The sequence below is a fragment of the Pseudopipra pipra genome, chromosome W, assembly GCF_036250125.1.
Source record: "Pseudopipra pipra isolate bDixPip1 chromosome W, bDixPip1.hap1, whole genome shotgun sequence".
In the NCBI taxonomy this organism is placed as follows: Eukaryota; Metazoa; Chordata; class Aves; order Passeriformes; family Pipridae; genus Pseudopipra; species Pseudopipra pipra.
Window position 1 is genome coordinate 27,622,003 of NC_087580.1, and position 24,173 is coordinate 27,646,175.

General features: G+C 51.5%; 1 pseudogene; it reads right to left on the reverse strand.

Moving 5' to 3' along the window:
* LOC135404942 (zinc finger protein 850-like) overlaps nucleotides 1–24,173 on the reverse strand; it is a 317,904-nt pseudogene that overhangs the window by 59,780 nt on the left and 233,951 nt on the right.

The window sequence follows — 24,173 nt, forward strand, 5'->3', positions numbered from 1 at the left end:
CCTCTTCCTCGCAGCCTCCTCCTCCATCCGCCCAAGCTTTGGGAAGGACAAATCCTGATGGGGGGGAAAACAAGGGCTGAGTGCGTTGGCTTGGGGGTTCCTCCTGCCCAAGTCCATCTCTAGAACTCACCAGGCATCCTGTGATCATAAAAACCTCCAAAACACCAACATTAAGTCCAGAAAACCCCAAATCATCGAGATTCAGGCAAAAGCCCTTCAGAAATAGTGAGAAGACTCCTGCCCGCAAAAAGTTGACATTCAGCTAAAAAATACTCTAAAATATGAAGATTAGCCCAAAAAAATTCTCCTAAGAGTTCCCCTTCTCTGGTTTCCCCCCTCTGGGGATGCTTGGGGTCCCACTTAGGGATGCTGGGAGTGTTGGGGGTCCCAGGGGTCCCTTCTCCTCTGACTCTCGCCTTCGGGATGCCGCATTCCCAGACATTCCCCCTCTCCAGGTTCTGCACTTTGTTGTCCTAGGGGATCCCAGGGGTCCCCACTGGCCAGACTTCCCCTTTTCCATGCCCCCCCTCTCCAGGCTCTTGAAGCTCCTCCCTCTCTCCAGCCTCCCACACACTCCAGGGATCAAGGCATGGGGACACCGAGGCACCCCCACCATCCCGCTCCCGCTCTCCCCCCTCCTCTTACCCCCTGTCTCACCCCTTTCCCATCAGCCCCCAAAACCCCGGCTCCCCCCAGCTCCCTTTAGGGGTGACCCACCGCCCCTCAAGCTCCCTTTGGGGGTCCCACCCGCTCTTTTCACTTCTCTCTGTACAAAATTGCTTCCTAATATCCAACCTAAACCTCCCCTGGCACAGCTCAAGACCCAGCCCTCTTGTCCTACTGCTGCTTCCTGGCACAACAGCCCCACCCCCTGGCTCCAACCTCCTGGCAGGGACTTGCAGACAGTCAGGAGGTCTCCCCTGAGCCTCCTCTTCTCCAGCCTCAACACCCCCAGCTCCCTCAGCCTCTCCTCACACCACTTGTGCTCCACTCCCTTCCCCAGCCTCGCTGCTCTTCTCTGCACCTGCTCCAGCCCCTCCAGGGCCTTCCTCAACTCAGGGGCCCAGAGCTGGACACAGCACTCCAGGGGTGGCCTCACCAGCGCTCACTCCAGCCCAACAATCACTTCCCTGCTCCTGCTGACACACTCTTCCTCACACAGGCCACCAGCCATTGGCCCTCTTGGCCACCTGGCCACATTCTGCCTCCTCTTCAGCTTCCTGTCCATCCCCACTCCCAGCTCCCTTTCTGCCTGCCTGCTCTCCAGACACTCTGGCCCCAGCCCGGGGGGCTGACGGGGCTTCTTGTGGCCAAAGGGCAGGACCCGGCCCTTGGCCTGCTGGAACCTCATCCCCTTGCAATCAGCCCATGGATCCAGCTGGGCCAGGTCCCTCTGCAGAGCCCTCCTGCCTTCCAGCACATCAACACACCCCCAGCTTGGTGTCACCTGCACATTTGCTGATGAAATGCCTGGTTCTGCAGCAGCTGCAGATGCTCAAGGGGCAGCAGGACCAAGTCAGGGGCCTGGGGGGGCCTGGGGGGCTTTGGGGTGCAAGAGGGTCCTGGGGGAGCTGGGGAGGGGCTTTGGGGATTGGGGGTACAAACCAGTACAGACCAGGACAGACCAGTACCTCCTCACTGCTCCCCAGATCTCTCCTGGAGCTGGGCCACGTTGTCCTGGGACATCTGAGCCCCCACCACTGCCTTCCCAGTACAGCCCAGTGCCCTCAGTACAGCCCACTGTGTTCCTGTCCCAGGGTGCCGGGTGATCCCTCTTTGGGGGGGAAGTTGGAAGGGATTTGAGGCGGGGCTGGGGGAGATTTCAGGGGATCTAGGGGGGGGTTGGATAGGAATTTGGGGAGTTTTGGGGTGCTTTGGGTTCATTTAGGGGAGTTAAAAGGGGTCTTGGGAGGTCAAAGGGATCTGTATGGGGAGGGGATTAAAAGAAAATGGGAGTTGGGAGACATTTGGGGGGGTTAATGATGTCTAGGGGGAAAGAGGAGGGGCAGCACCAAGAGCAGGTGAGTCCTGAGACCCCCCGGGGTTCCCAAGACCTTCTTGGTGTCCCTAATTCCCCCCTTAAATCCCTGAGACCCCCCTGGTGTCTCCAATGACCCCAGGGCCTCTCCATGGCCATAATTCCCCCAATTCCACTGTCCCCAAACCCCATCCCTGATGTCCCCAACCCTCCATCTCACCCCAGGAGCCCACCCTGGACCCTCTGACACCAAAAACATTCCCCCTCCCTGCCATGTTCACAGAAAGGCCAAGGGCACCTGGGGACACACTGGGGACAGTCGGGGGGCTTTGGGTGGCACTGGGTGTTTACTGGGGGATATGGGACACACTGCGGGGAACCAGGGGGCACTGGCAGGGACTGGGAGCGAACTGGGGCACACTGGGGGGGCACTGGCAGACAACTGGGGAGTTACTGGGGGATTATCAGGACACACAGGGGGGACACTGTGAGGTTACTGGGCCAAACTGGGGCCAACTGGGTGCTCAGTGGGATACATTGGGTGGTCACTGGGGGGTTACTGGGCCATCCTGAGGGTCACTGGAAGGTTATTGGGATATACTGGGGGCACTGGGATCCCCTTACCCGGATGTAGTATATCTCCCCCCTCCGATTTTGGGGGGCATCCCTAGGACCTCTCCCCTGGGGGCTGAGGGACCCCTTGAACCCACTGCTGGGCTTTAGGGGACTCCACAAAATCCCCTCAAAACCCCTGAAATCCTCTCAGAAATCCACCCCAGGACCCACCGAAACGTCCTCAAAGACCCCCCAAATCCCCTAAGAGACCTCACCACCACCGCCCCCCCGGGCTCCCTAAACCCTCTCAGTGACCCGCAAAACACACCTGGGATCCCCCAAGCCCAGTCAGGGATCCCCCCAGTCCCTCTAAGGGAGCCTCAAAGCCGTCTGGAACCACCTACAGACCACAAAAACTGCTGCAAAGGTCCCTGCAAAACCCACCCAGGACCCCCAAACCCCCTCAGAGATCCCCCAAGCCCACCTGTGACCCCCCAATCTCCTCAGAAACCCAAACTCCCTGAGAGACTCCCAAACCCCTTCAGGGACCGCCAACCTCCCCCCCCCCGGGGCCCCTCAGGACACCGAACCCCCTCAGGGACCCCTCAAAATCTCCTCGGGAACCTCCGAACTCCCCCGCTAAACCCTCCCGAGCCCTCCAGCCTTTCCACCCCCAGCCGCGCTCCCCGCAGCCCCCGAGGGGATCCCCAGACCCCGCTCCCCCCGCAGACCCCCCCAGCTCACACACCCAAGCGCAGCTTTTCCCGGGGCCGCCGCCCCCGAATCCCCCACGCGCCAAAGATGGCGCCCTTCGCGCGCTGCGGGTGGAGACACCCCCGCCGCAGCCAATCAGCGCGCGGCCACGCCCCCTGCCCGCCCTCCGCCCCGCCCCCGCCTCGCGCGGGGCACCCCGGGAGATTCCCCAGTCAGTGCCCGGGAACAGCCCCGGCAGCGCAGCCCCCAAGGGCACACGATGGGCTGTGGGCTGGAGAGGACCCTCCTCAGCCTGGGCAGCAGGGCTGCAGGGGGGGATTCCCTGACCCTCCCCACATGGGCCCTTCCTGCCCAACAGCTCCTGCTCCAAAGGGCTCCCACACACCCTGGGCCACTTGTCCCACTTGGGCACTGGAGCTGCCCCAGGGCATCTCTGGGCAGTGACCAGCTCTGGCACTGCTCTGGCAAGTCATGGCCTGAAGCCATGAGTGTGGAATTTAGGGGACACTTGAAACCTCTGCAGAACAGGACTCTTGATAATTGCTGAAGGCTTCCTGGCCAGCATTGACAGACCTTTGATTTTCATTTTTTTTAATCTCAACAATTTTTCTCCACTTGTTTTCATTGACAACACCTTCTATATATTCTATTAAGCTGATTCTTTCATTTTGTACATGAATAGTTTTGTGCAGCTACTTATCAAAGTAAATATCCCATCAGTGATTCAGTTATGGAAACCTGGCTCAGAGGAAGTTCCTGATTTTTGGGCACCTTTCATCTCTCTAATTTTGCCTCTTTTCTTCTTCCTCTTCCTATTTTTGTCTTGAAAAAGCTCTCCAGGATGTGTGTGCCTGGGAGTGTTTTCACACTCTGAGCTGTGCCCTCTGCCATGGGACAAATGCACCTTCCAGAGAAATCTGCCCCTCCTGCTCACAGAAGCCCTCTGAGTGCCCAGGTGAGATGGTGCCCAGGCTGTTTTGCTGGTGTGGAATGAAAGGGCCAGGCCAGAAAGGCAGAGGAGGGTGATGGAGGAGACAGGGCCATTTGCAGGGGATGTGTGTGAGGCTGGGGAGATGAATGTCCCTGGGCCAGTGAAGGCTGTTCCTGGAGTCACCCCAGAAGTGTCAGGGCTCTGACAGGGCTCCAGAGGGCATCCTCAGTGCCCCTCCACTTTTGAGGGGTCCCACTCCCCTACCACTCAGTTTGGGGTCCCACCACCCCTTTTGTCCCCTCTGACCCCCCTTTTCCCACTGACCACCCCCTTCCCACCCCCCACTCACCCGAGAGCTCCTCGCCCACAGCCGGGAGGGCTCCCAGCACCACCAGTGCCCAGAGAAGTCCCCCCAGAGAAGGGGTTGGGTGGGATCCTGGGTGAGCTTTGAGTATGTTTAGGCAGTCCTGCAGAGCCTGTGTGGAGGTTTAGGGTGTTCAAAGTGTGCTGGGTGCCTTATTGAGAGGCAGGTGCCCTCCCAGAGCCCCCCCAGAGCGGGCTGACAGGGGGGAACACAGGGGGGTCCCCATTCCCGATCCATCCCGGGGCCTGTTCTGTCCCCCCCAAACTCGGCTCCACCCCTTGGGATTCCCCTAAGCCCCTTCCCCACTGCCCCCCAATAACCGGGACTGGGGAGAACTGGGAAGCTTTCCTGGGATCAGGAGTAGCAGCAGGGGAGGGGGGGACACACGACCCCTCCAAAATCCTCACGGGGACAGGAGGGGTCCAGGCTGGGCCCGAGGCCCCGGGGAGGGGCTGCGGCCGCCGCCGGCTCAGGAGCTCTGTGGGGAGAGAAAAGGGGGTGACACCGGGGTGGGGGGTCCCCGGGGGGGGCACAGACGCTCTGGGGGGACACACGACCCCCTGGGACCCCCCTCACCTTCTGGCGCAGGTAGAAGCCGAGCCCCAGCGCCAGGGAGACGAAGGCCAAGAGGAAGCCCCCGGCCCCTCCTTGGCAGCAATTGCTCAGGCTGATGGAGCCCGGCAGGGCCGGGGCCGCCGGCGGTGTCCGATCCCGGCAGGAAGCGGGGAGGGCCCCGGGGAGCGGCGGCGGCGGGCGGGGCCCTGGGGGAGCCGCCCCGAGGGGTCCCCGCCGCCCGTGGCACTGAAGGAGCCGCCCCGGGACGGGCCCTGGCGGGGGTCGCCAGAGAGGGGGGGCGAGCTCGGAACGGAATCAGCTCCGGAGAATAAACCAAGGGAAACCAAAGGGCCGCGCCGGGGGAGTCTCCGCCGCCCCGGAGCTGAAAGAGCTGCCCCGCGGGACGGGCGAGGAGGGGCGGCGGTGAAACAGTCGCCCGGGGTGTGGCGAGGGAGGCGGGAATGGGATAAAAGAGAGAGAATAGAGGGAGAAATCGCTTTGTCTCCCCCGCCCCAACTCCCTTTTGTATACAGATAAAACCAGGGATCAACATGTGCTTCCCTTCCCCCTTTTTCCCTCAGGGGAACAAAAACAAAAAAGAAAACCTTGGGAAAGAGAGAGAAAAGCCAACTCTGGAAAACTATCTCGTCTGAGATAAGTTGTGCTGCCAAAGGAAATGCGGACTCCAGAAGTGCCCTAGGTGGGGCAGAGCCCCCACCCTGCCCACTCACACACTGCAGCTCAACATTGGGGTTTTCCCCTCCCTGGCACTGCCCAGTCCAGCCCCTCCCTGGTCCCCCCATCTCCCTGCCCCTGCCCCAGCCCAGCAGAGCAGCACACTCAGGTCTGGCCCTGCAGCAGGACATGGAGGCCATGGAGCTCAGGGACAGGCCCTCTGGGTCTGCAATGCTCAGCACATCATCAGCTCAGGCAGCTCCTGCAGCCCCAGGGCCAGCCCCGCTCCCCAGCACAGCAGCAGAGAATCGGCCCCGGGCTCCTCAGGCCCCATTTGCCATCTCCAGGGGCACTGGCCACCACCAGCACCAGCTGGAGCAGCCTCACCCCCACAGCCCCCACAGTGGGACCCTGAGGGCAGCACACGGACTCCAGGGAGAAACCAGCAAGGCAAGGACCCTCTGGAGAGTCTGCTCCTTGGCCTTGTTCCTGAGAGCCCTGGAGAAGAAGAGCTGAGGCTTCAGGCTGTGCCCGGAGCAAATGGAGCCCCTTGTGTGGTGGAAAGAGTGCAGTGGAGCCCAGCTCATGGCAGCAGTGCCATGGCCACAGGACTGACCCAGCCCAGCCCAGGGACCAAGGCCCAGAGCACTGAGGCCTCAGCCGAGGCCCAGAAGGGGAGGGTGGCAGGAGAAAAAGAGCAGCTCTCAACAGGCCAAATGCTGCTGCTCCCTGGCACTGCTGCTCTGCTGGGACTCTGTTTCCCTGCCCCTCTGCACACAGGCACTGCCCTGCCAGACTCATCAGAGGTCTCAGAAGACTGAACTCGGAGAAACAAGTCACTGAAGGATCCTTGACTTTGTTTCAATGCATTCCTCATTTACACAGACTCTGAGTCAAATTCAAGATGTAGACAGTGACCCAGACATGGGATGAATAATCAATATTCACTGTACACAACTTTATCCCAGGAGAAAAACCACATGAAAACCCTAACCCAGCACCACAAAAACCTGAGCAGGCAGGCTGGAACAAGGAGTCCCATTCTGAATGCTATGCAAGAGAAAACAGGCCATTTGTGCCTTTAGAAAAGATTACAGTCATCATTTTGCTCAGGGCATCCTTGAAGCAAAAGATTTCTTAAGAGAGATGCCAGAGCTTGGCAGCAGGCTGTCCTTCTCAGCTTGGAAAATCTCTGCTAACTTCCCTAACAATGGTACAAACCCCCCATGTTAATGTTGTCAAACAGCTGCATCTGCAGGATTCATGTTCCAGCATTACCTAATGCACAATTATCACACCTCTTTTTAAATTTAAAGGGGAGGAAAAAAAAAACCAAACAAGGGCCTAGGGGGAAACTCCCCACCCCAGTGATCCATCAAGTGTACATCCTGGCCACTGCTCCCAAGAAATTTAATATATGCTAAAGAGATATAAAAAGACATAAAAAGCTTTCAGAAATAAAAGTGCTTTAGAAGCTAGATTTTAATATTGCCAAGTGGGTTTTTGCCAGATTATAAAGTTGACTGAAATACCAGGATACTGCATTTTGGAAGCAGCAGCAGCTCACATATTGCCTTGTATTAGTGGCTGAAGTGTGTTGCTGATTCCAAAGCTGGACTGTCATCATCTGTGGGGGAGAGTAGATAAATAAATGAATAAAAATTGGCATTCCCTACCAACCCTTCTGCCTTGAAGCACTCTTTTCAAGTGAGGCCTCCACAGGAAAAAAAAAGTGAAGACCACTTTCTTTTGATTATAGTGCTTTCCCAGGCAGGAATTTTTATTTCAGTTAGAATCTTTGAACCATTACATTTTCATTGAGGCATTTTTATATTTACAGTTGACACCTTCATAGAAGAATGAAACCTTTGAGCAACAGCTCTAAAGCATGAAGGTTGCCTGCAGGAAATACTTAAATTATTTTACATCCCAATGGAGCCTGTTGTTTTTAGCTAAAATTTAATAAACCTTAAATCAATGACCTTTCTTTTACTGAAAGCCTGCCCTTTGGAAAACTAACTTTCCCAAGAAACATATTTGGGTGAATAAATGCCAAACAAAGGGCTATTGAAATCTAAACATTTTCTCCATTTATAGCTTGTGAACATTTAGTTCCTAAATTCCTGACTGTTACCTAATGTACAGAACAGTGGTGCCTTGGTTGAATCCCATATCATTGATTTCAGAGTGTCACAGGGATCTCATTGACAGGAATCAATTAGAATCCAAAATCAATCAAATATGTTTGTGCACTATCATTCATCGAATTTGAATATCCCCAAATTAATTGTAAGCATGTGAAAGAACCTAGAAATCAATTTTGAAAAGGTACAGAAATAAGAATCAGTAAACTTTGAGAAGATAATAGTGCATCTGAGCATGTTTCATGCCTGCTGGGGTAAGTTAATGGTGAATCACACCTTCCCTTCCCAGCACAGGCTGAGATATATTCTTTTTGGAACATGAAAATACCCAGGGACTGAAGGCAGAGGACACACCAGTCAATGATCCAACATTATTTTATGAACAGCCTGTTACACGCCCAAAATCAAACATGCTGCCAGGATATTACAAAATGCACAAGTGTGTTACACTCTGAAAAACTGCACATTGTAAGGGAGCCACTGCACTTCACAGAGAAAGAAAGGAGGGAATTACTGAATCTCTACCAAAAGCAGGAATAGATGTGGCCACTTATCCAAAGAGCTGTTCTTGTTGCTGAGGACTCCTCTCTAAACACATTCACCTGTCATTCTGTCAAGGTAATAAATCCTTCCACTCCTTACAGCACACTCAAAAGCACCCTGCTATTTAATGTCAATGGAAAAATGGCCCAAAATGTCTAAAACATTTCCTTTTGCTCATGTAAAAGTGCTGGCATTTTACTTCCTTCCTGATAAGCCAGTGCCAATGGACCTGATTATTCTTTTCTTATTCAAAGCACATCAGTAGTTCCAAAGCACTCTCCATCTTATCAGTCTGAACAGCACAGTTACTGAAAACAGTTTGTCCTGCTCCTCTCTCCTTCTGCCAGGCTATCAGATAATCCTAACTAACTCTCTGTATTTACACACCATCAAACATAAGCTGTGTCTTCAACCCACTGTAGCCTGTTTCTGGCATGTTACAGGTTTGCTGCTTGACATTAGTTGTACCCAAAACAGCAGCAGTGAATTAGCTTAGAACAAAAATATAGTCACTCCATAGCACAGAACACAGAAGGGACACAGGATAGTGTATACACACATATATGAATATGTGTGTATATATAATGTGATATATAAACCCATAAAAACTATATAATTAATTTTTAAAAAATTTAAAGCCTCCTTTTCTACTTAGCTAGGAAAAAAACCCCAGACATTCCTAACAAAATGAGCACCCAAATCCATTCCTTAACATCCTGGGTGAAACTGGGAGCGAATACAGCTCTGTGTGTTCCTGTACAGATTAGAGCTGCATCGTAACATATATATATATATTATATATACACCATGTGTGAACATTTGGATGTTCAGATGTGTGTATTTAGATATAAGAAAGAGAAATCAAAGCTCCAGAACTGATCCATTTCCTCTGTGAGTGTGCAGGGATTAGAGTGGACTAACTCAGCCTCATTTAGAGCCAGCTCAGAGTTGTTCTTCTCTGTCACATGAAAGGTCCCTGATTAAACTTGTTGCAGCACAATGACCATACTCAAATTTAGAGACACTGTTTGCACTGAAACATACTCACAGAATTCCGTGTTGAAAGAATCAGTAATGAATTAGGAATGCATTTTTTCTCTCAAAAGCTACTACCTTTCCTTAAAATTACAACTAAGGTACCATACTTATTTTCCAGGTTCAAAGTGTTTCTGCCTCTACCAGCAAAAACAGATGCAGGCTTTTTCTGGCCAGAAAAAAAGAAAAAACAACCAACACTGGAAAGACAATAATTTCTTAGAGTACAGCTCAACTCTTACAAAATCTTTGGTGACTGGAGCCCTGACATGATGCACATGGCAGTCTTTTAGATCAAAACAAATCAGTGCACACCCTCAAAACACAGTAATACCATTTACAAATGGAAACACAAATGCCCTCTCCAAATCTGTTCCACAGCATTTTACAAAGTAAATACAGCAACAGAACCAAATCCCAAAACATACAGGTTCAATAGACATGTTTGTGTCTGTTAACAGCAGAGAGATTCCAGTGTTATGTATTTAACCTTATGTGAAGACTGGGCCTGCTGCCTACAAACATGGTATAAATACAGTTAAGTTTAGGAATCGGAACCACCACAGCAAAACTACAGCTCAAACCACTGTAGAAAAGCAGGCAGTAAAAGCTTAATTACCAGTAGCATTATGCTGTCTGTATTTTTAAATGGGAACTCTGTCATGAAGATGTAGATTGGCTTGTGAGCACTGGATTAAAGTGCTCTGAAATGTAGAGTAAAATTTAAGTTCTCTGTAGAAACATCAAGGACAAAAAAAAAATCTGTTTTTAACACATTTTAAAATGAGAGGTACTAATGCAAGGTACTGTCTTAGAACATCTTTAAGTAACAATTTGATGAACATAGATTTTGGGATTAAATCAGAACTTCAATATGATGTCTTTATGTATAGTTCTCTGTATGACTATATGAACTCAAAATACAGGTCCTACAAACTGATTTGCATGTGCACATGAGCAAAACATGAAAATGCAAATATATTGTTTGTTCTGAGTATCTCTCCAAGTGTCTATTTACAGATTTGGCTCTTTCAATATTTTTTGTTCCAAAATGCTTTCAAATCTTTGCATGTGTATGTGTTCTCTCATGTAAAAATCACCCATAAGGAATCCCTATCCATGTGTCATTTGATGGGGTCACTTTTCTGTGTTAAGTTCCCTGGAATACACCCTCCTTAAAATATGACAGCTGATCCATTTGGAAACTCACCAAAGGACAGGTGAGCTTCATTTCTACTTCATTATCTCCTAAGATTTGATATTCAGGTGCTGAAACATGATGGTCTCTCCTTCTGTCCTGATCTGTTTCCTCTAAGCCCTCCGTTTCCACTACCTTGTTAGCTTGTCATCCTCCCCCTTTACACCCCCAAATAACATGTTTTTCCTCTCCCCCTGTGAGCCATCACTACTTTTCTATCAACTATCTTCCATCCAAGCCAGCAGTTCTCTTCCCTGCCAGTGCTGCTGCTTGGAGAACCAGAAATCCTGGGCTGTCCTTTGCATGTTGATAAACAAAGCAATTGGCTTCTACCCCTGGGGACTGAGAGTGTCACCTCCCCCAGACTGGGGCCTGGAATTCCAACCACATTCCTGACCTTGGGTTTCACAGTTACCCATCAGTTTGGGGGAGGGGAAAAGAAAAAAAGGTGAAGAGATTACAGCAGCAAGTGAACTGGGGCTAAGTGTACCTTCATTTTCTCAAGCTGTTCTGTAGAAATAAATAAAAATAGTACTGTGGGGAAAAAAAGTTCAAGCCAGGTATCAGTTTACTGAATTTGATCAGGGAATACAGAATAGGAACATGCCTGCAAACACACATCTGCACTAACTTCTCAAACTGTACAGTGCAAAGTCTTCCCACAAGGAGTCTGTACAAAACAGTGGGAATGGAATCAGAGAGAGGAAGGAAAAAATCCTCAGCAGTGCCTGTCCCAGTCAAGGGGCATTACTGAGCAGCACCTACATTTCCATGGCTCTCTGGGCAGGTCATTTTTCATGTGTGCCAAACAGCACATCTTGAAGCTTCTTCCCATTGAAATACTAGAGACATTTCAGAGCATCTGAACAGCCAGATTCTTAAAGCACAACTACCTCAAGGCAAGGGAAGAAGTGAGATTCAGTGGCACTTGGCAGAAGCTGCCCAGTGCATTGTGTCAAATGGGTATTTACCAAAAGGAGCAACAAGCTCAAGCCATCAGGGAAAGAGCAAGATGATGAAAGGGTGTTAGCTGCTGAGAATTTCTTTGGGAAGAAGTAGACTGTTAACTTAAGATAGAAATTTGCAATATACCATGGAACCTTATTCAAAGTCCAGCTGCAAAATACATTAGTGTTAAGAGTGTGAAATAAATCCTAAAGTGTCATCAACTATGTGATTTCTCTTTATTCCCAATCACTAATTAAAGAAACATAACTCAGATGTGATCTCACTCTGTGCTCCTGTGAGATTAACATTAGAACAATATTGTCACTGTCTACTGGTCTCTTGTGCTTCTCACTGGAAGGTACTTGGTGCACCCCTGGGTATCCTGCTAATCCGTCTGCTGGATTGAGCATTAATTACTCCTTGTTTTGATGGTAGAGGAAAAAAGCTCACACAAAACAATCTCTGTGGACCCAGCTGAGAAAACATCCCCAGGGTCTTGTTAGAGCACAAACCTGCAAACAGGGATGACAGGTCAGAGAATCACAGAATCATCAATGATGGAAGAGACCTTCCAGATCTTGTAGTCCAACTGTCAACCCAGCACCACCAGAATCACCCCTAAACCCCATCCCAAAGCTCTACATCCAGATGCCACCTGAATGCTTCCAGAGACTCCATCACCTCCCTGGGCTACTTGTTCCAATGCCTGAGCACTCTCTCAGGGGAAAAAGGGTTTTGGAATATCTAATATGAACCTTGCCTGATGCAATTTAAGGCCGTTTCCTCTCTTCCTGTCACTAAAGGCTTTAAAGAAGAGACCAACTCCCACACACACTAAAACCTCCTTTCAGGTCATTGTAGGGAGCAAAGAGGTCCCCCCTGAGCCTCCCCTTCTCCACACTCAACAAGTCCAGTTCCCTCAGCCATCCCTCAGCAGACATGTTTTCCAGAGCCTTCCCCAGCTCCGTTCCCTTCTCTGGACACGCTCCAGCCCCTCAAGGGCCTTTTGACACTGAGGGGCCAGAACTGGACACAGCACTCCAGGTGGGGCCTCCCCAGTGCCCAGCACAGAGGGGCAATCAGTTCTCTGCTCCTGCTGGTCACACTCTTCTCCACAAAGGCCACGATGCCCTTGGCCTTCTTGCCCCCCTGGGCACACTCTGCCTCATATCCAGCTGCTGTCAAGCAGCACCTCCAAGTCCCTTCCTGCTGAGCAGCTCTCCAGCCCCTCTGCCCCCAGCCTGGAGCGTTCCAGGTGGTTGTTGGGACCCAAGGGCAGGCCCTGACACTTGGCCTTATTGATCCAGCCTGTACAGATCCCTCTGCAGAGCCTTCCTGCCCTCCAGCACATCCACACTCACACCCAGATCAGTCAGTCTCCCAAACAGATCAAAGTCTGACCACCAGCATTCCAATGTGTCACTTCTGCTGCCCCCTCCCTCCTCCACCCAGAATGGAAAACTCCATCATTTTGGGGTCTCTGTGCCCATCAGCTCCGACCACCACATCCTCCACCAGTCACAGAATCATGGAATGGTTTGGGTTGGAAGGGACCTTAAAGAGCATCTCAGTCCAACCCCCTGCCATGGGCAGGGACACCTTCCACTAGACTCAGAGCTCACAGCCCCATCCAGCCTGGCCGTGAACACTTCCAGGGATGGGGCAGCCAGAACTTCTCTGAGCAACCTGTGCCAGGATCTCACTACCATCACAGTCCTGAAATTCTTCCTAATATCCCATCTAACCCTTCCCTTTCTTACTGTGAAGCCACTGCCCCTTGTCCTGTCACTCCAGGCCCTTGTAAATAGTCTCTCCCCATCTTTCCTGTTGGTTCCCTTCAGGCACTGCAAGGCCACAATTAGGTCACCTCAAAGCCTTCTTTTCTCCAGGCAGGACAATCCTAATTCTCTCAGCCTTTCCTCACAGCAGAGCTGCTCCATCCCTCTGATCCTCTTGCTGGTCTCCTCTGGACTCTCTCCAACAGGTTCATGTCCTTCCTGTGCTGGAGCCCAGAGCTGGAGGCAGCTCTGCAGGGGTGACAACATTACAGCCCTGTGTGTTCCAGCAAGGACACTGTGGAACCTCCTGGAGTAAAGGGACCATTGTGACACTGTAGGGCCTTCTGGAGCCAAAGGAACCCTGGGACACTGTGGAACCTCATGGAACCAAGGATTCATTGTGCCATGAAGGGCCTCATGGAACCAAGGGAGCCCTGAGACATTTCGGGCCCTCATAGAATCAAGGGGCAATTGTGACACTGAGGAACCTCGGGGACTCAGAGGCCACTGTGACACTGCAGGGCCTCATGGAACCAAAGGAACCCTGAGACTTTTCAGAACCTCATGGAATCAAGGGGCCACTGTGATACTGCAGAGCATCATAGAGACAAAGGGACCAACGGACACTGTGGACCTCAAGAAATCCAAGGCCAATATTGGCACTGTGGAACCTCATGGAATCAAGGGTCCATTGTCACACTGCAGGGTCCCATGGAAGCAAAGGAATCCCTGTGACATTGTGGAACCTCATGGAAGCAATGGGCCATTGTGACACTGAAGGGCCCATGGAACCAAAGGATTCCTGGGACACTGTGGAATCTCATGGAACCAAGGGGCCACTGTGACATGTGGGGCCTCCTACAACCAAAGGAGTCCTGAGACATTTTGCAAACCCATGGAATCAAGGGTCCATTATCACACTGCAGAGCCTTACGAAGCCAAATGGACCCTGAGACTCTGTGGAACCTCATGGAATCTGGTGGCCATTCCCACACTGTAAAACCTCATGGATACTCTCAGGTTCCCATTATTAAGAGACACCTCTGCCCAAATTCAGATGCAAAGGAGACCATATGCCAAAGTCAGCAGTCCAGCTTTGATTTAACAGTAAATAGGAGGGAGAGAGAAAGAAATAGAAAGAGAGAGAAGAAGAGGGTGGTGGGAAGCCAGTGAGAGAAAGACAGAGATGAAGTAAATGTATCACACCATGGAGATCCCTGAGGCTCCCGCCGGTCCTTCTTCACCCTGCTCTGCTCGGTGGAGGGTCCCCAAGTTGTGCTTCTGGGCTATCACTTTTATACAGCCCAAGCCCCGGGTATTCAGGGGGGTAGATGCTGTTCCCACAGCTTGGGCTGGCACCTCTACAAGGACTTGCTTCCTTTCCCACACCTTGCCACAGTGGGAGTTTTGCCTGGTGTGCTTCCAGTCTGCAGGTGGGAATCTTTGTCTGGATGGGTTCCCCAGACCTGCCTTACCAGCCCTGGCTTCCTGTTGGGGCTGTCTGCTCTTTCCCAGTCTGCACAGTGCAATTCTGTCCTGGGGGCTACTTCCAAAGCTTCACCTCCATTTAGGCCTTGGAATTAAAGGCCTTCCTGTTTGCCACCAGTCCTTATGTGTTGTGGTGCCCTATGGGATTTCCCTTCTTTGACAGTGTTTTGAGACAGTTCATTGTGCCCTTCAAGTCCTTACATGTGCACACACACACAGCAGCCTCACCAGTGTCTGGCCCTCCAAAGAACACAAGCCCTGATGATTTGTAGCTCCCATTCCAGTGGTTGGCACTTGGACCTCCCTCTGTACCCAGAGCTCAGAGCTCCCTTGTGCCAGAAAGTTTAAAGAGATTGTGCCTCATTCTTCCAAGACAACCCTTGGAAAAAAAGTGTCCCTCTGTGTTTCCTGGGAGAAGAACACTCTATTGTCATCTTCCAAAACCTTGGAGAGGCCCCAGAGATCTCCCAGGAAGGAATTTGGGGCCTCAAGCACATGACCCATATATAGAGGCTGAGGACTCAGGGGTCAGTGGTGTGAAGATTGAGGACAGTAGAGGAGTAGCCTGAGAGGTCTGGAAGGGGGGTGTCAGAGCTGGTGGAGCTTTTCTTCCTGTCAGAAAACAGCCTAAGAAAGATCTAGTGCCACCAAGGGCAGCTGGGGTGGCCTAGACTGGTGACAAGAAGTCAGAAATTTCCCTCCAAGGTCAGTGTTGTGGTGCAATATGTCACAAAGAAGGAGTCTGGATGAGCCCAAGGCTTTGTGTGTGCAGGAAGAGCCAGGGAGGACGCAGAGATGTCAGTGCAGGAAGGTGCCAACCAGGTGGGGCAGCCGGGGGGATGACGACAGCCTGCAGGGAAAGGGGCAGGGCATGGACACCGTAGGACAGCCTGGGCTGGAGAGGAGTCAGGGATGGGGAGAAGCTGAAAGGCCCTGACAGAGCCACCTTCTGCAGGCCTTTGGCCATGGCTGCTGTCTGTGCCCCTGATGCCAGGAGGAGGGGAGTGGCCCTTGCAGCCCTGGGGCCTCATGGCCTCTTTGTCCCTGCTCAGCAGCCTGGCAGGTGCCACCCCATGGTCCTGCCCTTGGCATTGCACATCCCACATCCCAGTGCCCCAGGAAGAGCCCTGAGGAATGAGGCAGGGACAGGATCTGCCTTCCCAGGGGCTGGAGGTCAGGCCTTGGCCCTTTGGCTTAAGAAAACAAGTCAAGGTTTATTCAGCATCAGAGCCACCTTTCCCTTGCTTGTCCATCCTTGTCATCACTGTCTGCACTTTTCTGCTCTAACTGGAACCTGGGGACAAGTTCTCAGTTGTGTCCCTCAGTGAGACTCATTAGCACTACAAGAAACTTCAGTGTTTCAATCTCACTTTGACTTCTTGAAAAGTTGTTTGAACTTCCTCTCAGGGACTGAGTCTCATGTACACAATGACAAGCCCCCCAGGGGGTCATGAAATGTCTGGGGCTGTTGCTGTGCTGCTGAGCTGGGCAGGGCTCCTGGCACACAGGGAGCTCCTGGCAAGCAAGAAGAGCTTCAAAGAGACAGCTCTGCTGGGGAGCAGCTCCTCTGCACAGCCCAGCAGGGCTGAGGGCACTGCCAGGCCAGCTCAGGGACACCAGCAGGGCACAGACAGAGCTTCAAGGGGCTCAGCACTGGCAGGATGACTGAGAGCTCCCTGCAGGAGGAACCTTGGCAGGGCTGCACACGGTGAGTCTGTGGCTGCAGGGCAGTGCAGGGGCAGCTCCTGGAGGCATCTCCTAAAGCTGGCCCAGCCCCAGCTGATGGGATGGGTGAGCAGGGGCTGTTTTGGGGCACTTTGGAAGAGCTCTGAAGCCGGGGGTGCAGCCAGGGGTGCCCAGGGCTGTGGGGCAGAGCAGGGTCCTGCAGCCCAGGGCGCTGTGCTGGGCAGGGACTCTGCTGCCTGCCAGGGGCAGCTCTCAGCCGGCCTGGGGAGCTGCTGCCAGGGCTGGGGCAGAAGGGCTGTGGGCAAGGAGCAAACCTGGCAGCTGAAGGAGGATCTTTTCCATGTATCGCTGCAGAAAAGACAGGGGCTGCAGGAAAGGAATTAGTCCTGAGGAGTGTTTCCTGCTTAGGCATTGTAGCATAGACATTGTTCTCTCAGTTCAGGAGGCTGCACTGAAATTCAAACTCTTTTAGTCTCAGAGGTGAATATTTCAGGTAGGATCAGAAATGAGCTCAGGATCCTGGGCAGTGCTGAGCATTCCCTTGGGGGTGGGCACTCTCCTGTCCCAGCCCTTGGCTTCCCTGTGGGAGGGCTCCTGTCCTGCTCTGTCCAGCACAGCTGCACCTCTGGGCTGGCACAGGGGACACTTCACAGAGCTGCCCTTTCAAGCAGCACTGTCCTGCTCTCAGCACAGATCTTGATGGGGTTTTTAAGGATGAATCTGTGTGTGAAGTCATCTTCAAGGCAGCCCAAGGGAAAGTGCAGGGCAGATGGGAAACAGACTGAGAGGCACTGCAGCTCTCCTGGCTCTGCAATAAGCAACGGAGAGCTCAGCCCTTCTGCCTGTCCTGTCTCAACACTCGTCAGATTTGTCATCAGAAAAATTTACCCCTAAAAAACACCCCCAGGTGTTATCATTGTAACCAAAAAAACCTAGTGAAAATTATTTTAAGGATACTCTGTGCCTCTCTTCTGCAGCCCAAATTACTCCAAGACAACAGTACAGGAATTGAACTCTTCCATCAAAGCTGGATTCCATGTGACATCCCCTGTGATCATGAGAGCTGTCCCAAACCAGCTCCATGTCTGCACTGCAGCAGAGCAAAGCTGAGTCCTCGGCAGCACATGGCCAGAGCTCCTGCTCCTCACAGCACCCTCAGAGAGCCCAAACCAAAGAAAAGAAATGCTCTAACTTGGAGGGGATTTCCCTGAAAACTACACTGGCTTTGCTGAGAGGGGGCTGTCTTAATAGTTCCCTGTGCTTTCCTTTTCAGAACAGACCTGTCCTAAGGAACAGCAAATGTCCAACAGCAGCTCCCTCACCCAGTTCCTCCTCCTGGCATTTGCAGACAGGCGGGAGCTGCAGCTCCTGCACTTCTGGCTCTTCCTGGCCATCTCCCTGGCTGCCCTCCTGGCCAACGGCCTCATCCTCAGCGCCATAGCCTGTGACCACCACCTGCACACCCCCATGGGCTTCTTCCTGCTCAACCTCTCCCTCACAGACCTGGGCTGCATCTGCACCACTGTCCCCAAAGCCATGCACAATTCCCTCTGGGGCACCACAACCATCTCCTACAAGGGATGTGCTGCACAGCTCTTTTTCTTTCTATTCTTCATGTCAGCAGAGTTTTCCCTCCTCACCATCATGTGCTACGACCGCTACGTTGCCATCTGCAAACCCCTGCACTATGGGACCCTCCTGGGCAGCAGAGCTTGTGCCCACATGGCAGCAGCTGCCTGGGCCACTGGATTTCTCGATGCTCTGCTGCACACAGCCAATACATTTTCCCTGTCCCTGTGCCAGGGCAATGCCCTGGGCCAGTTCTTCTGTGAAATCCCACACATCCTCAAGCTCTCCTGCTCACACTCAGGCTACCTCAGGGAAATTCGGCTTCTTATGGTTAGTGCCTGTTTAGTGTTCAGTTGTTTCATTTTCATTGTTTTCTCCTATGTGCAGATCTTCAGGGCTGTGCTGAGGATCCCCTCTCAGCAGGGACGGCACAAAGCCTTTTCCACCTGCCTCCCTCACCTGGCCGTGGTCTCCCTATTTGTCAGCACTGTCCTGTTATCCCACCTCAAACCCCCCTCCATCTCCTCCCCATCCCTGGATCTGGCACTATCAGTTCTGTACTCGGTGGTGCCTCCAGCACTGAACCCCCTCATCTACAGCCTCAGGAGCCAGGAGGTCAAGGATGCCCTCAGAAAAATGATGACTGGATGCTTTTCAGGAGCAATTATGTGCCAGGTTTCTGATGTGTAGCATTCAGAATGGGACTCCTTAATGGCCCAGCCTTCCTGCTCCGGTTTTTCGTGGAGGTCATCAGGTTCTTCTGGCAATAATTTTCTGTGCAATTAAATATTATTATGCATCTGCCTTCTAATTTCATGTCTACCCATTGAATTTTACCCAGAGATGTATAAATGATGAATTGTACTGACTGAGTATTTAAACAAAATAAAGAACCCTGCAGTGCCTTCTTTGTCCAAGACCCTTCTTCTTAGATGTTCCTAAAGGACAGCACACTGCAGGACAGGGTGTATTTGCAAATGGGAAGGGGACAATAATCCCAGCCCAGCAGCACTGCCAGGGAGCAGCAGGGCTTGGTCTTTGCAGAGCTGCTCTCTTGCCACTTCCACACTGTCCTCCTGAGCCCCTTTCTCGCTGTAAGGCCTGAGTGCTCTCTGAGCACAGTCCTGGGGGCTGGAAGCCCTTGGAGCACAGGCAGGGACAGGCCCTGGGAACTTGTGAAGCAGAGCTGGGCTCCCTTCCAGCATCTCCAGGATGCTGTGGGATCTTCTGAGGGCAGTGCATGTACTGGGCCACTTCTTCTGTGACCTTACTCCAGGACTTGAACTCTCCTGCAGTGACACCATGACACTCCTGCTCTCTGCTTTCCAGGTGTCATTTTTAGATCCAGTCTTCCCCTCCTGTTCCCAGGGACATCCTGTGAGTACTTCAGAGCTGCCATCCTGGGGCAACTCCTGCCCAGCGTGGGCAGGCACAAGGTCTCTCCACCTGCTCCTCTCCCCTCCCCAGTGCCACTGTTTTCTGCAGCTTCCTCCTCCTTGCCCAGCACAGCCCTCCTGGCACAGTTGGACACAGCCCTTGTTCTACCCCCTCCTCAGGCACCTGCCCAACCCTCTCAGCTCCCGCCTGATGGCCAGAAACCTTCAGGGCAGGGAGGCACCAGGCAAAATGCTGAGCAAACCTTTCAGGGTCACAGGGGCCCTTTGGCTCCAGGAGGCCCCTCGGTGTCACCAAAAATCCTTGATTTAATGAGCTTGAACTGTGTCAAAATGGTCCCTTGGTACCACAAGGTTTCACAGTGTCCGGGTGTTCCTTTGTTTCTACGAGGTTCTGCAGTGTCCCAGGGTCCCTTTGGCTCCATAGTGCCTGGTCACAATGGCCTCTGGATTCCATGGGATTCTTCAGTGTCACAATGGCCCTTCATCCCACAAGATTCCACAGAGTCACTGTGCTCCTTTGCATCCATAAGGCCCTGTAGTGTCACAATGGCACCTTGATTCCATGAGGTTCCAATTTGTCCATGGGTTCCTTTGGCTCCAGAGGGCCCTGTAGTGCCGAAATGACTCCTGGATTCCATGAGTTTCCACAGTGTCCTCGGGTCCATAGGGCCTTCAATGTCACAATGCTTCTTTGATTTGCAGAGTGTCCCAGGGTTCCTTCATTTCCATGAGGCCCTGCCTCATGGTCTCTTGATTCCATAAGGTTGTGCAGTGACAAAATGGAACCCCAATTCCATGAGGCTGCACAGTGTCCCGGGGTTCCTTTGGCTCCATAATGCCCTGTAGTGTTACAGTGATCCCTTGAGTCCATGTGGTGTCCTCAGTGTCACAATGACCCCTTGATTCCATGAAGTTGCACAGTGTCCCTTGGTTCAATTTTTCCACGAGTTTCCCCAGTGTCACAATAACCCCTTGATTCCATAGGATTCCCCAGTGTCCCAAAGTCCATTTGGCTCCAAAAAGGCCCTGTAGTGTTGCAGTGGCCCCTTGATTTTATAAGGTTCCACTGTGTCCCAGAGTTTCTTTGTTTCCATGAGGCTCCACAGTGACACAATGGCTCCCTGGTTCCATGCGGTTCCAAAAGGTTTCTGGATTCCTTTTGTTCCACAAGGCCTCAAATATTAAATGGTCCCCTGATTCTACAAGATTTCACAGTGTCCCTGTGTTCCTTGGTTTCCATTAGCCCCTGCAGTGCCACAATGGCACCTTGATTCCATGAGGCTGCACAGTGTCATCACAAAGCTGAGCCCACCCAGATGAAAGTTTGGGGGAGATTAGGAGGAACTGGGACAAAAAAAGATTGGATATTTGGGGAAGGGAAGAGGGGCTTGTCCAAGAGAGAGGAAAGATTTTGATGAGGTAAAAACAGGTTCAGGGAATGTTGAGGGTGCTGAAACACTGACTGTGAAAACATTCCTGATGGACCTTTATCCTCTTTGTAACCTCAAGCCCCAACACTACCCAAAATTTCTGCCCCTCCCACTGAAAGGAGTCCACTGCTCTAATTCAAAGCCAGAAAAAGCCCAAACCCAGAACTCCACACTCTTATTTGTACTCCAATGCCCACCTCAATCCCAAACTTGTATTACCAGTATGAAAAGCCAAGCTTTAATCCTAACCCAGCCTAAAAATCTCTTCTCCTAATCATGAACCAGACACTGCCAGCAGAACAACAAACCTCCCAAAGTTCTGCATAATCCCCACCCTGAGCTCTAAACCTCAAGCCCTGACCATTAAGCACCCCCACAGCCCTTGGGAGCAGGGCAAGGACCTGGAGAGTCCAGAGCAGGCCCAGGGGGTTGGCAGAGGAATGGGAGGTGACCTGGATCTGCTCAGCTCTGCAGTGACCCCCAGGAGAAGGGCCTGGGCTCTGGGAGGGATGTCCTGTGGCACAGGGGCTCAGGATCCAAGTTCAGAAGGCCAAGTGCAGATGGCAACAGCCAGAGCTGGTGCAGAGACATCAGGGAGGGTCTAGAAATGCTGCTGGGAGGGGGTGGGAAAGCAGGAGGGGTGTGTGCAGCCTGCAAGGCCAGAGCAGCAGCAGGGCCAGGGCAGGACAGCCTGCAGGAGAGATGGCCAAGGGCTCTGGCAGGGCTGCAAGGCCCAAAGGCACCCAGGCCTTTGTCCCCTTGCCTCTGGCAGCTGCCTCTGCCACTCAGGCCACCACAACCAACTTTCCTGGCAGGTTCTGCACTTGGTTTCTGCCTCACCCCTCCCTCAGGAGCCTGGCAGGGGTTGCCCAGTTTTGGCCTTTGTTGTTCCTCCCCCTCCCATCCCAGTGCCCCCCAAACAGCCCTGAGCCAGCCGGGAGGGACAGGATCTGCTGGGCCAGGGCCTGGGGCTCAGGCCTTGGCCTTTGTGCTCCACAAAACCAAGGCAGGCTTTGCTCAGCATTGCAGGGGCCTGCCCAGAGCCTTTGTCTGCCTGCACTCCTGGCCTCCAAGGAGCTGCTCCAAGGAGTCCCTGGGGAGGCTTTGGCAGTGCCTGCCCTCAGTGGGGCCCAGCAATGCTTCAAGGCACTTGGAGTTTGGCTTCTGACTTCTTCAGCAGCTGCTTCAATCTTCTCTCAGCACCTCAGGATCATGGGCTGGGCTGCAAACACACCGTGGGGCTCATTAAAATCCAGAAATCCCTCAGGATCTCTTTGTCTTCCTTTAATTGTCTTCAAGGCAATTTCAAAACAAGTCTTTGAACTTTGTACTTTTTTTGTTTTAATTCAATGATGGATATTTTTTTAGTTCAGAGAAGAGGTGATAGAGGTGTTCTCCAAGTGATCTTGATGCTGAGTGTCTCCTCAGGAGATCCACACTGACCCTGGATGATCAACCTTGCTCCTCACCCCTCAGCCTCACCAGTTCTGACATGACTCATCTGGGACTCACAGCTGATGCAACTCCAAACACACTGTGGGACTCATTAAAACACTGAAAAACAAATTATTTCTATTCCTTTAATTGTCTTCAAGTCTTCAAGACTTCTACAGCTAATTGGAGTTGTTTTGTAGTTTAGCTAAGCAAGAAGATTTTAAAGTGGAAGTCATGAAAAATATATATATTTTTTGATGAAAGGGAATTATTTACACAGAGCCTTGGGATGCAAGAGGGTCAGGGCAGAAAGGATTTGGATCCAAAGATAAGGGGGCAAAAGAGATTAGTACCACTTAATCATTGACCAATTGAACAATTATCAAGTGGTTCAACAGCATTTGCTACAATTTTAACAGTGACTGAATTACAGATTCACAATAACAACATTCATCATCATTGTTGGGCTTCGCGAACGAAGATTTGGGAAGGCTCTATCCACATTTTTTACAGGCACGCTGGTGGCTAATGAGGCCAATACGAGATAGACATAACAGATTGCAAAAGGCACAGCAGAAAGACTCCTTAGGTGGTATATTCTGCAAAACATGGTTCTTTCTGCATTGTCTTTTCTCCTCAAGAGTTATCCTGTGTGCGTTCTCAAAGGAGACAGCTGCGTTATAGATGGTGTGTCTCCAGGCCTCCCGATTGGAGGCCAGAGTAGACCAGTAATGGTGATCAATATGGCCAAGGTTGAGATGATGTTTCAGGGAGTCCTTGTATCTTCTCTTTGGGGCTCCTCTCTTGCGGCAGCCAGTGGCAAGTTCACCATAAAGGAGGATCTTAGGGAGGCAGTGGTCCTTCATCCTGGAGACGTGCCCTGCCCAGCACAGCTGTGTTCTCAGCAACATGGCCTCAATACTTGTGACTGCTGCTTGTTTTAGAACAGATGTATTGGTCACATAATCTGACCAGTGGATGTTTAGGATTGTTCGGAGGCAGCGTTGATGGAAGCGTTCTAAGAGACGCAGGTGGTGGCCGTAGATGACCCATGATTCAGATCCGTATAATAGAGTAGACAGCACAATGGCTCTGATCTTGGCCTGCCTGAAAAGAAGATGAAGAAAAAGTTTTAAGATTTGTCTTGTAATTCCGTAGTCTTTCTTTGACTTTAAAGTTTTTGAAGAAAACTGTAGGATGTTTTCGCAGCTCCTTCTGTTGTAAACTAATTTTAAACGGTGAAAAACAAACACAGAGGTCTTGAGTATTTGTCTCAGTAGTTAACAAAGTCCAGCGAAAGGTCAATAATGGTTGGGATATAAATGGATGTTAATTAGGCATTGTCACTGGAACCCGACAACAAAAATTTCTGTGGAAAATCACAGAATTTTCCTCCCAGAAGATTTATTTTGCTACCCAGTGAAGAGACTCTCTAAGTAAAATACCTAATTAATATTTGTCAGTGCAACCTACACAAGCCTACACATGGGTCTCTTGTGTTTGCCACTGGGTGGTGTGGGGAGAGAAGTGGTCACAGTGTTTTTCCCAGTCCCTTATTTTACTGGCAGAGAATCTGTATGGCTTTTTAGCACTATTAAACCCAAATATAACTCCAAGTATGTTTGGTTAGAACAATGAATAAACTCTCTGATTGAAAATCAGGATTAGTGTTCCCTTTGTTGCCAGTAAACACTTTGATGGGTGGCTTGAGCTCCAAAATACATCTGAGATACTGTTGTTGATACTTAAAT